The sequence below is a fragment of the Narcine bancroftii genome, chromosome 5 (assembly GCF_036971445.1).
Source record: "Narcine bancroftii isolate sNarBan1 chromosome 5, sNarBan1.hap1, whole genome shotgun sequence".
NCBI lineage: Eukaryota > Metazoa > Chordata > Chondrichthyes > Torpediniformes > Narcinidae > Narcine > Narcine bancroftii.
Window position 1 is genome coordinate 217817492 of NC_091473.1, and position 11353 is coordinate 217828844.

Below are 11353 nucleotides of genomic sequence, written 5' to 3' on the forward strand. Positions count from 1 at the left end.
TGTTTGAATGTACAAGTTACATATCAATGTTACACATTAATGGGCTTGCCTTTATTTCCAGTGGAAATCTCTCCAATCCAGGATACAAAGGAATGGCTAAACATGTTAGGTAGGACTTTATTCCCTGGACCGTAGAAGAAAGAGGAGAGATTTGATAACAGTGTACAAAATTAGAGGCATAGATGGGGCAGGCAGGGTTTTTTTTCCACTAAGATTAGGGAAGGCATTAACAAGAGGACATGGGTTAAGGGTGAAAGGTGAAATGTTTAAAGAGAACATTAGGGAGAACTTCTTCACGCAGAGAGTGGAACGAACTCCCAGCTGAAGTTGTGGATGCAGGCTCAATTTTTACATTTTTAAAAATTGGACGGGTACATGGAGGGCTATGATCCAGGTGCAGGTCACTGGAAGAATAATAGTTCAGCACAGACTAGATGGGCCAAAGGGCCAGTTTCTGTGCTGTTGTGTTCTATGGAGCTCTCTCTTCCTGCCACTATTCATCCTAACACTGGGATCATTTCATTCTACTTTCTACAATTAAAGTTCATGTGTCCAGCATACATTTCTAACGCTGTCCCAGGTGTTGCAAAGGATGGACCTGGCTCCGTTGCCATGCAATGTCCCGGTCAGCTGGACTTTGCTACACCACCTATCCTTCATCAAAGTTTTTCCAGACAGACACCTTTGATAATCAGTCTATCAGGCAGTGGTCAGTATGGAACTTTCTGCAGACACTGAGAGACAAAGATGTGGGCCATTTCCCTGAGCAGACCATCGAGGTCATCTGGTGCCTTCCTGACAAGTGAGGAGATGATGAGTGCAACATTTGTTTACATGTTTACACTGCATAGTTTATTTTGGCATTACCAATTGGTGGCAGTCCTGCTGTGCCCGCAGGAAAAAGAATCTCAGGGTTGTATGTGATGTCATGTATGCACTCTTGACAATGCATCTGAAATCTGAGTGTCCACGATATGTCACTCGTTAAGTGAACTCCAAAGAACTTGGTGCTCTCCACTCTCTCATACAGAATTGTTGATGTGCAGGGGAGGGTAGTCATTCCTGGTCCTCCTCAAGTAACAGTGGGAGGTGGGGGGTGGGGGAGAGTAACTACAAGGGGTCACAGTGGTAGTAATGGTGCTATATAGAAAATGGAAGTTACGGCATGCAGTCATAGAAATTCATGGATATAAAACGAAGGGTGCAGAGAGACTTTGAACAGTTTTCATTTTGTAAATAATTTATTCTGGGTAAAGTCTATTTTTGGTTTTAAAAAAAAGAGTTCATAACACACTAACAGAAACCAGATCAAAAAAAAAGGAAAAATCGCAAATGGCAATCTTGATTGAACAATCACAGTAAAAACAAGTTCATTATCCAGAAAGACATGAACCACATGCAAATAACCCTCCCCCCCCACTCCACATCGCACTGACCCCCTCCATTTGCTATCTTTGTGAAGCTGGGTAGTGCTGTCAAAGATTGTGAAATTTATCAATTTGTCAAGATCGAGAAGAGGAGGCGCTGTCAAGGCTAGCATTTGTTCCAATGCTTAAATGCCCTTGAAAAAGAGATGGTGAGTTACCTTCTTGAACTGCTGAAGTCCTTCTAGTGAAGGTTACTATCTCCCCCACCCCTGTACAGTCAGGATTTAGACCCAGTGACAATGGAAGAATTTAGGTACTAAATGCAGTGGTATGCAGACCCTATCTTGCTGTGGGAGTGGCTCAGTTGCTCCAGGGACAACCCTCCCCCCACCCCATTTCCCAACAATGCACCACTTCAACTGAATTGCACACTTCATCCCTCAATTTCCTCTCCTTCTTCTGCATTTTGCACCCTCTCCACCATACCCACTCCTTGCTCTTATTCTCCACTCCGTGGAAAGCTGCGTAGCTGCCAGAGTGAGCACTTGAACAATGATAACCCACTTCCCAGCAGGCACCGTGCATGAGCTTTGTATTTTACACCCTCTCCACCATGCCCACTCCTTGCTCTTATTCTCCACTCCGTGGCAAGCTGCGTAGCTGCCAGAGTGAGCACTTGAACAATGATAACCCACTTCCCAGCAGGCACCGTGCATGAGCTTTGTATTTTGCACCCTCTCCACCATGCCCACTCCTTGCTCTTATTCTCCACTCCGTGGCAAGCTGCGTAGCTGCCAGAGTGAGCACTTGAACAATGATAACCCACTTCCCAGCAGGCACCGTGCATGAGCTTTGTATTTTGCACCCTCTCCACCATGCCCACTCCTTGCTCTTATTCTCCACTCCGTGGCAAGCTGCGTAGCTGCCAGAGTGAGCACTTGAACAATGATAACCCACTTCCCAGCAGGCACCGTGCATGAGCTTTGTATTTTGCACCCTCTCCACCATGCCCACTCCTTGCTCTTATTCTCCACTCCGTGGCAAGCTGCGTAGCTGCCAGAGTGAGCACTTGAACAATGATAACCCACTTCCCAGCAGGCACCGTGCATGAGCTTTGTATTTTGCACCCTCTCCACCATGCCCACTCCTTGCTCTTATTCTCCACTCCGTGGCAAGCTGCGTAGCTGCCAGAGTGAGCACTTGAACAATGATAACCCACTTCCCAGCAGGCACCGTGCATGAGCTTTGTATTTTGCACCCTCTCCACCATGCCCACTCCTTGCTCTTATTCTCCACTCCGTGGCAAGCTGCGTAGCTGCCAGAGTGAGCACTTGAACAATGATAACCCACTTCCCAGCAGGCACCGTGCATGAGCTTTGTATTTTGCACCCTCTCCACCATGCCCACTCCTTGCTCTTATTCTCCACTCCGTGGCAAGCTGCGTAGCTGCCAGAGTGAGCACTTGAACAATGATAACCCACTTCCCAGCAGGCACCGTGCATGAGCTTTGTATTTTGCACCCTCTCCACCATGCCCACTCCTTGCTCTTATTCTCCACTCCGTGGCAAGCTGCGTAGCTGCCAGAGTGAGCACTTGAACAATGATAACCCACTTCCCAGCAGGCACCGTGCATGAGCTTTGTATTTTGCACCCTCTCCACCATGCCCACTCCTTGCTCTTATTCTCCACTCCGTGGCAAGCTGCGTAGCTGCCAGAGTGAGCACTTGAACAATGATAACCCACTTCCCAGCAGGCACCGTGCATGAGCTTTGTATTTTGCACCCTCTCCACCATGCCCACTCCTTGCTCTTATTCTCCACTCCGTGGCAAGCTGCGTAGCTGCCAGAGTGAGCACTTGAACAATGATAACCCACTTCCCAGCAGGCACCGTGCATGAGCTTTGCTGCCAACAATGAATGCACGTCAGCTTCTCAGTTTCCAATGAAAAAATTACAACTGAAATTTTTAAAAAGTATAAATACCCCAACCAATAACACTTTTTAAATTAAATTCAGGGGAAAATCTAGTGCTAATACAGCAAAACCAGGTGACATCCAATTTCTACGCTTGAATCAAAGGCCATGGAGACAAAATCAAAATGCAATCTTACCCTCAGAAGAGGAGCACAGGGAACTTTGCAAACCTCAGAGTTTTCTCCATTTGCTTATTGCTTAATAATATTCAAATGCACTAGGCAGAAACTAGCACAAGATTGGAAAAAAATGTGCACCCGATCCAAACACCAGAACAAATAGTCCCCTTTCAACAAGCTGCAGGCTAAAAGTTGTGTCACACAGCAGCAACACAACTAAAGCCCATTATTGCCAGATATTCAGAGCCTTCCAACAAAGCCTCAGATCATTCGACATTAAAGTTGAGAGCTCTCAAACCTTTAATTTAGGTTGGATACAGACAGCGACCAATGCTGGCAGCATTGGTCTATTTACAGCGAATTACACCATCCTTCTGAGCAGATTATCAGCGTCAGATAGCGTAATGAGCACTATGGTTCTCAGGCAGAAGGCAAAGGACTCAGAAGTTCCCCTCCTGAATGTCAAATGTGGGCTGAGACACGACTGTTGTACAGAAGGGTTCAGGGCTGCCACCTGTTGCAGATGTTTCTCTGAGGCTCATCAAATGTGACACAAAAGATCCAATGTCAATTCTCTGAAAAACAGGGAGTTCTTTCTGGCATCTGGCTAATATTTATATCTCAACCAACATGTGAATCAGATTCTCCAGCTATCACCATGGGTGTCTGCTGTACACAAATTTGCCGCCTTGTTTCTTGCATTATTGCATAAATGCCCTTCAAAAGATCTGCCTTGAATGTAAAATGCTTAAAGTGAGAAGGGTACAATTGAAACACAATGAGAAGCTGCAGGGACTCAGTGGGACAGGCATTAATCCATAGAGGGAAATGGGCAGTCAAACTTTCAACGGTGCATTTGCATCCATGGAAGCTGCCTGAACCTCTGCATTGTACCAGCTTCTCACTGTTTGCTGAAAGTTGCAACCTCTGCAGTTTCATGTGGCTACAGAAATGCGATTCCCCCCCCACCACCCCCCCCAGAGCAAAACAGAAGAATCTCAATGTCCCAATGGCAGGTGGAAATCACGAATGGCTAGTGATTCATCAGCATCGTCCTGGTGTTCTGTGCGACTGTATGGTCCAATATAGAGGATTTTCCAAAATTGGACATACTATCATTCAGACAATTCAACATTCAATACCCCAAATGGAACTTCCATCCCCAGCAGGGCATCATGGTTCACAGGTCACTGCACTATCTGGTTTCAACATTTTCTGTGCAGTTTATCTCCTCTTTCAAACTTTGATGTTAGGCATAGCAACAAAAAAAAATCACATTTATGATCTGCTATCCTCCAGTAACCAAGTTATTTTCTTTTGAGAGGAGTTCATTCACTCATTTGTTTCAGTGTTACATTCAATCAGATCATGCCTCTTATCCACTTGAACTCCATTTACCTACCTGTGTTCCATATTCCAATTATGTCAATCAATATCTATTCATTTTGTTTCTGTATTTATGTGCAATCAAAACCACAGGGGAATGAATTCCAGATTTCACAATCACCCCCCAAATTTGTTCCTGGTTGTCATTGTAAAATCCTGTCCCTTGATCTGGATTTCCCAACCAAGGGCGGAAACTCTGTAGATGAAATTGGGAGTGTCATTGCACAGGGGATCTGTCCAGTTTCACTTGATTTGGAAGGCAGTGTGTCATGCATATTGGAATCAGAAAATCCTGGCCTTGCAAGCACAAAACACTCAAGGCTCTCAAAGTTGGAGAAAAATGTGAATTTTAAGGGCAATTTGCCGTCACGGTAAGAACAAGAGACAAGGTTATTTACGCTAGCAAAGAACCAACAACTCAGGTTTGAATGCATCGCTGTCTGTGACCACGTGGGTTTCCTCTCACATTCTAAAGACATTTGTGGGTTAGTAGTTCATTTAGCCACGAGTGTAATTGAGGAACGCAGGCTCGAAGGCCTGTTACCGTGCTGTATCACAAAATTTTAAAATGTTAAATGACTGGGAAATGACACACCAAGTACTGGCACTGAATGGCCTTAATCTCCCCTGAAGTGGCACTATAACAAGTAAGGAGACACTGTGGTGTCAGAAGTGGGCACTGACTGATGGCAGGAACCGTGGTGGTTGGAAGCGTTGCCCCAGCCCCACAGTCCAGAAAACAGACAAAGGAATTGCCTCGCAGAAAGGACAACTTGGGAAGGAATGAGAAAGCTTCTTCGAGGCCAGACTCCATGAGGCCTGGATAAAGATAGATGCTCAAACCAACATACAGGAGACCTTCTATTGATGAAGTGCATAAGAAGGAGGGAATGATTATCATTTCAACACTTCCGATGATCACTGTAAAACTGTGTCATCAGCATAAAGGAATGCATCTGATTATTCCAAAGCATGCTACATGGATACTGGAGTTACATTCAGCAACCAGATTTTAAATAGAATTTGATCGTGCAGCACATAAACACGCAGCATTACGCATGAGAATAACTAGGCCATCTTTTCTATGCCTGGTTGATTTTAATTAGCATTTTAAACACTTCGTCAGAACTTCTCTTACTATTCTGTTTTCTTATTTACAGATTCATCAAGTCCCTGTCTGTCATCATCAATGGGTTTTTCATAAAACTCGTGTTAAAAATTCAGGATTATCTCCAAGATATTGAAAGTGGAGTTTCATTATGTTAATGGTGAGGAGAAGAGAAAAGAAAGCAATCTCTTTGCTTACATTTTTCAAAACTTCAATAAAAAATGCGATCTTCATCAATATTGCACCTGAATCTGCCAGGGTTCACAAACAAGCACCAGGACTTGCCCTGGCTGGCAGTGAGAGGAGCTTTCCCAGTCAGTACAACCAGAACATAACCCACAACACACGTCCTCGAGATGAGAGCGGTGGAGTAGAGAAGACAGTCTCCCGTTTCTTTGCAGATTCGCTAAGAGTGTGTGGAGAAGGATGCAAGGGTCCTTGTCACGGTTCACCCCCAGCAGCAGTGTGACAGAGTCAGACTGAGAATTGATGGAAGACCAGCAACTCTTGAAAGACGCACTTTGGTCTGCTTGATGTCGGTGAGGGAATGCTGCCTTCGGGCACATTCCAGGCTGCAAAGAGTACGTGCTGAGGGTGCTGTGGGGAAGTCCCCCCATTACTGGGCAGTGAGAAGCAGAGACCGAGGGGGAAGTCCTTCAAACAAAGGGGGGGGGGGGGGGGTAGATGCAACAAGGTGTCACAGTGGTGGAAATGGAATAGAATGTAGCAAGGCAGTGATGGGAATGTATGGATATGAAAGTAAGGGTGGGAACAAACTCTGAATGGTTTTCTCTTTGCAAATAATTTATTGTGAATAAAGTCTATTTTTGGGGGTTGGGGGGGAAACCTGAATTTAACCCCTAAAGTTCAGAACTCTGCATTGTGATTACATCACAAGTGGACTGACACCAGCCTCTAATCTGGGCACTCAGACAATCCCATAAGAAGTGGGTTTACCATTTGGATAGTTGAACTATCACCGGCACCAACAAGCTTGACAGGAGGCGTCACTATTCAGCAGAAAAGGACTCAGGTTAGGGATTTTCCAACATAGCCCACACACAGCAAGAACTCAACAATATCATTCCAGCATTGAAATATCTCAGAGGCTCAGCCCCATCTGTCCCCATGAACTCTATAATCCCATATTTTAATAAAGGGCTCAAGCCCAAAATGTTGATTCTGTATCTTTTCCTTTGCTATGTTAAGTGCACGGTTTGACCAGTTGAGTTTCTCCAGCATTGTGTTTCTTTTAATTCTGATCTCTTGTGCATTCCATGTTTTTCACTGCTCTCCCAATGGATTCTATTCCTGTCCCCCAATTCCTGAGTATCCTGCTTCAACCTCTCCACCACTCTTTCTACTTGTAAGGCATTAAATAAGAAAAGTCTGCAGGTGCAGTGGTCACATGCAAAGCATAAACATGCTGGAGAAACTCAGCCCGGTCATGCAGAACCCATAGCGGGTAAAGGGTAACTAACATTTCAGACTTGAGCTCTTCGTCAAGGTATAAACAAAATGCTTGCAGGCTTCTGAATAAAAAGATGGGGTGAGGAGAAGAGGGAGGATGGGGTAGTGGGAGGAGCATGAGGCAACAGAAAAGAGGTCATAATTACACCAATGTGCTGAAGAAATTCGCATGTCTGTTAACCTGAACTCTCCCTGCTCCTTCCTACCTCCTCTCCTCCCCTCCCACCACCCAACCTTTTCATTCAAGCACCTGCCTGTTTTCTCCTCATAGTTTGATTAAGGGCTCATACCCAAAATGCTGGTTATTCTTTACTTCCTATGGACTCTGCATTTCCTCCAGCACATTTGTGTATTCCACCTTCAAGGTGCTTTTTCAAGATTTGTCACAATCTAAGCTTTTGATCGTTGGTCACGCACTTCTAAAGCCATGTCAAACTTCCTTCGAAAATGTCAGACACCTTAGGAAGTTCTGAACAAACGACGAGAAGCTGGAGGCCCTCAGCAGGTCAGGCAGCATCCATGGAGAGAAACAGAGAGTCAACATTTGGGCAGGGACCTTTTTCAATACAAAGATGGTAATCAGAGGAACTTCAAGCACCTTAAGTAAGGGAAAAGACAAAGGAGGAGCCAAGATGTAAAGCAATACCGAGGTAAAGATGTAAAGGGTTGAGTCCAGAGGGGGGGCTGGAAGGAGGGAAGAAAAAGGGACACAAATGAAAAGCACGTACTGGAATGGACTTGTAGAATGGGAATAGATGAAGAATAGAAGGAAGCTTTCGAACTGGATTGGGTTGGGACTACCTGAAATTGGAAAATTCCATGTTATATATACTATTGTAGGCTGGGTTGTAGGTTATCCAGGTGGAATACGACATGGTATTTAAAAGCCCCACCTTTTCATCTTAAAATTGGTAAATTCATCTTCTTTGTGTGCCCAACATTCACTTTTACAATTTAAGGTAGTACATTGAGCTTACTTTTCTAAAGTTCAATTGGCTATATTTCATTTTAGCATTTCCTTGATAGGTGACAGGTGTAAGACTGAAGAAGGTACTTTGTTACATATGTTTTGGTCTTGTTCCTCTCTTTCCATTTTTTGGGAAGATATCTTTCGTGTCCTATCTTTAGTTCTCAATGTGAATCTGATGCCTAATCCTATAGGTATCCTTTTAGGATCAACTAAGACAGATGATTTAAATTTAATTATGCCTCAATCAATATATCTTAATCAATATTGGTAGATGTTCAATAGTGATGAGATGGAAAGACCTTGTCTCTCCTATTTATACCCCATGGCTATCCGATATGATGCCATGTCTAACTTTGGAAAAAGTCAGATGTTTTTCTACTGTAACGGATTTAAATTTTCGGGGTCCCATTATTTTGGTAATTTATAAGATCACTTGGATCTTGCTTTATGAGTTTGTGGTTTATTTTAATGGTAGTTTAATGGTAATATGTACTTACTAGATAACTTCAGAAGGGAAGGGGGTAGAATTTGTAGAAGAGTATAATAGTTACCATATAACCATTTACGGAGCGGAAACAGGCCATGTCGGCCTTTCGAGACCGCACCGGTTCACTAGAACAGCTCCACTAGCTCAAACCTCCCGCTCTCTGCCAATAACCCTCCAATCCCCTCACCTCCACGTACACATCCAACCTTTTCTTAAATGACAGAAGGGACCCTTTGCAACACATAACTCTAGTGCCACATTTCACATTACAATTTCTCCACGAAAATGTTTTGTTTTGTTCTTCCCTTTTAAAAAAAATTCAATTAGCCACTTATTGTAATTGTTTGTGTTTGCTACTTTTTTTCTGTTTGACTGCTACATCGTTTATATATAAAATCATTTTATTTTTCTTATATAACTTTTTTATGTACATTCCTTTTTATATATTACCTTTGATGAATGGCTTTTATCGATGTACTATTTCGGTAAAATCCAATAAAAATATTGAAAAAGAAAAGCTCCACCTGAATAACAGTGGTCACTCTGAATGTTTAACATACAATACTTGTCTATTTAATCAACTGCATAGCCCAACTCGGAGTGCAAGGCAGAGGCTTGCCAAAGAAGCCATCTTACCAGAAAGCTGCTGATCCTCACTTGCTATCTACTCTTTAGATCAATTATCATTGTGTGAACACTTTGAAGGAAATCCTATTCTTAAATACTCAGGCTATATGTTTCATAAGATGGGGCTATATCGGGACCAGGCTACAAATCCTGAGACAAGAGGGGCCACTTCAAGGGCCCAAAGAACCATTTCCAAGCCCAATTGGCATCCAACAGGTCGTTAGGAAAAGACTCCAATATGGGGTAGGAACTTGAGCAGCCGAGTCTTCCACAAGCCAATTCCAGAGTTGCACTGTGATGAGTAGGACTGCAATGTCTGGGGTGCACTCTGACCCCGGGTCCTGTCTGGCTGCAACTGTACTTTCTGTGAGTTTCCTTGCTCAGCCAAGAGCGCCTTATTGTTAATCCTTACGTATAGGTGGGTAGCCAGAGAATGGGAAAGGGGCTTGTGGAGCTGAAGGGAAAACAAACGACAGGGAAAATGGGAATAGACTCTATGGGCCGAATTGCCTCCCCTGTTTTATGGAAAATACAAGATCCCATAGTGAGCTGGGCAGCGTTTATCAGATGGATAACAGGCGGAGGAATTTTAAAAAAAATGAAAGTAATTAATCAAAGATGCACAAGAGACAAACGCACCAGGGCTCAGAACGAAGGGGGAACGCGCTGCAAGGGGCACATCTTGCCAGACTCAACCCAAGCGCCCCGTGGTCTGGGGTGAGATGGCGCTGGTGACTTGTCAGTGAGAAGACTACCTGGCAGAGCGAACTCACGGCGACTCCAATGAGCGCAGGGTAAAACTGGAGCAATGATCTTATTCAATTTGTTTGCAAAACACGCCACGCAGATGCACCAAGTAAACCGAAGGGCACAATCGGAGGACTTTTTTTTTTTACCTCGTTTTTGCAGCGTACAAGTGGCAAGTCCCTTCTCTCCCTCTCTCCAAACTACACAGCGTTTTTCGTGGAGATCCTCCGCTCCTGCAACATTTATTTCGACAGTCAATTCTCTCTCCCCCCCCTCTCTGGGGGCACAGTGTCAAGAATAGACGTGAACGTTCATTTTTGTTTAAAGTTAACAACTGATCGCCTTTTAAAACAATGTGCGAATCTTTGTTTATGCCAAATTCTCCCCCCCCCCCAATAAAATACTCAACAAATGAAAAGTTGAGCTTCTCAACCTCGGTGACAATAAAGAGCCGAGCGGCGCCCGCCTGTGTGATACCTTCACCATTCTTGGGTTCCTCTCGTCTCCTCCGCTCTCCTCTCAGAGGACGTCCCGTGCTACTGATCGGGGTGGGGGTAACGCTGATACCTCCCCTGTCCCAAATAGCGCAGACCCTTCCCGGGTGCTCCAAGGCTCCTGGCTCAATGCTGCCGACGTGGCGCTCCGCCCCGCAGTACAACCGGACATGGCGTCAAGTACAGCACGTCAAAACCCCCTGCCAAAACCCAAGGTTAATTGTGGCTGCACATCTGACAGTGTCGTGAGAGGTAAGTTCTGCGAAGCGGGGCTATCTGACTGTTGAGAGCCGCAAAGGTTCCCGGTGTGAAGACTGAATGCACAAAGGCTCCTTTGGACTCCACCACCCCGTCCTTTCTCAGGGATGGAGCAGAGACCCCACGCTCCTTGTGATCTCCTGCAGGGACTGACACACTCCCATAAAGAGTTATCCTTTCCTGGGGCGGGTACATCTTTTAAATAATGAGGGCCTACAGGAGGTTGCCTGTGAATACTGCGGTATCTCTGCCCCAGTGCTCCTCCTCAAGGTAATAAGATCCGCCTCGCACTGTGTGCCTCTCTGTGAATGATGTCCACGTGGAGTTGGAACACTGCGCCGGTTCGA

At 44.8% G+C, this 11353-nt stretch overlaps 1 protein-coding gene across 4 annotated transcripts in view; it reads right to left on the reverse strand.

The window, feature by feature from the left end:
• Nucleotides 1–10921, reverse strand: part of LOC138764860 (transmembrane protein 263) — a 50375-nt gene extending 39454 nt beyond the window's left edge. For 2 of the 4 annotated variants that reach the window (XM_069941232.1, XM_069941231.1), the window contains exons 1-2: nucleotides 10732–10919; nucleotides 10404–10487 (exon numbers count right to left, since the gene is read on the reverse strand). The gene's annotated coding sequence lies outside the window, so the exon portion shown is untranslated. Of the gene's footprint in view, nucleotides 1–10403; nucleotides 10488–10731 lie in introns of all 4 variants that reach the window. The other 2 variants (XM_069941230.1, XM_069941234.1) reach the window with 2 other exon arrangements.
• Between the last annotated feature and the right edge of the window lie 432 nt (nucleotides 10922–11353).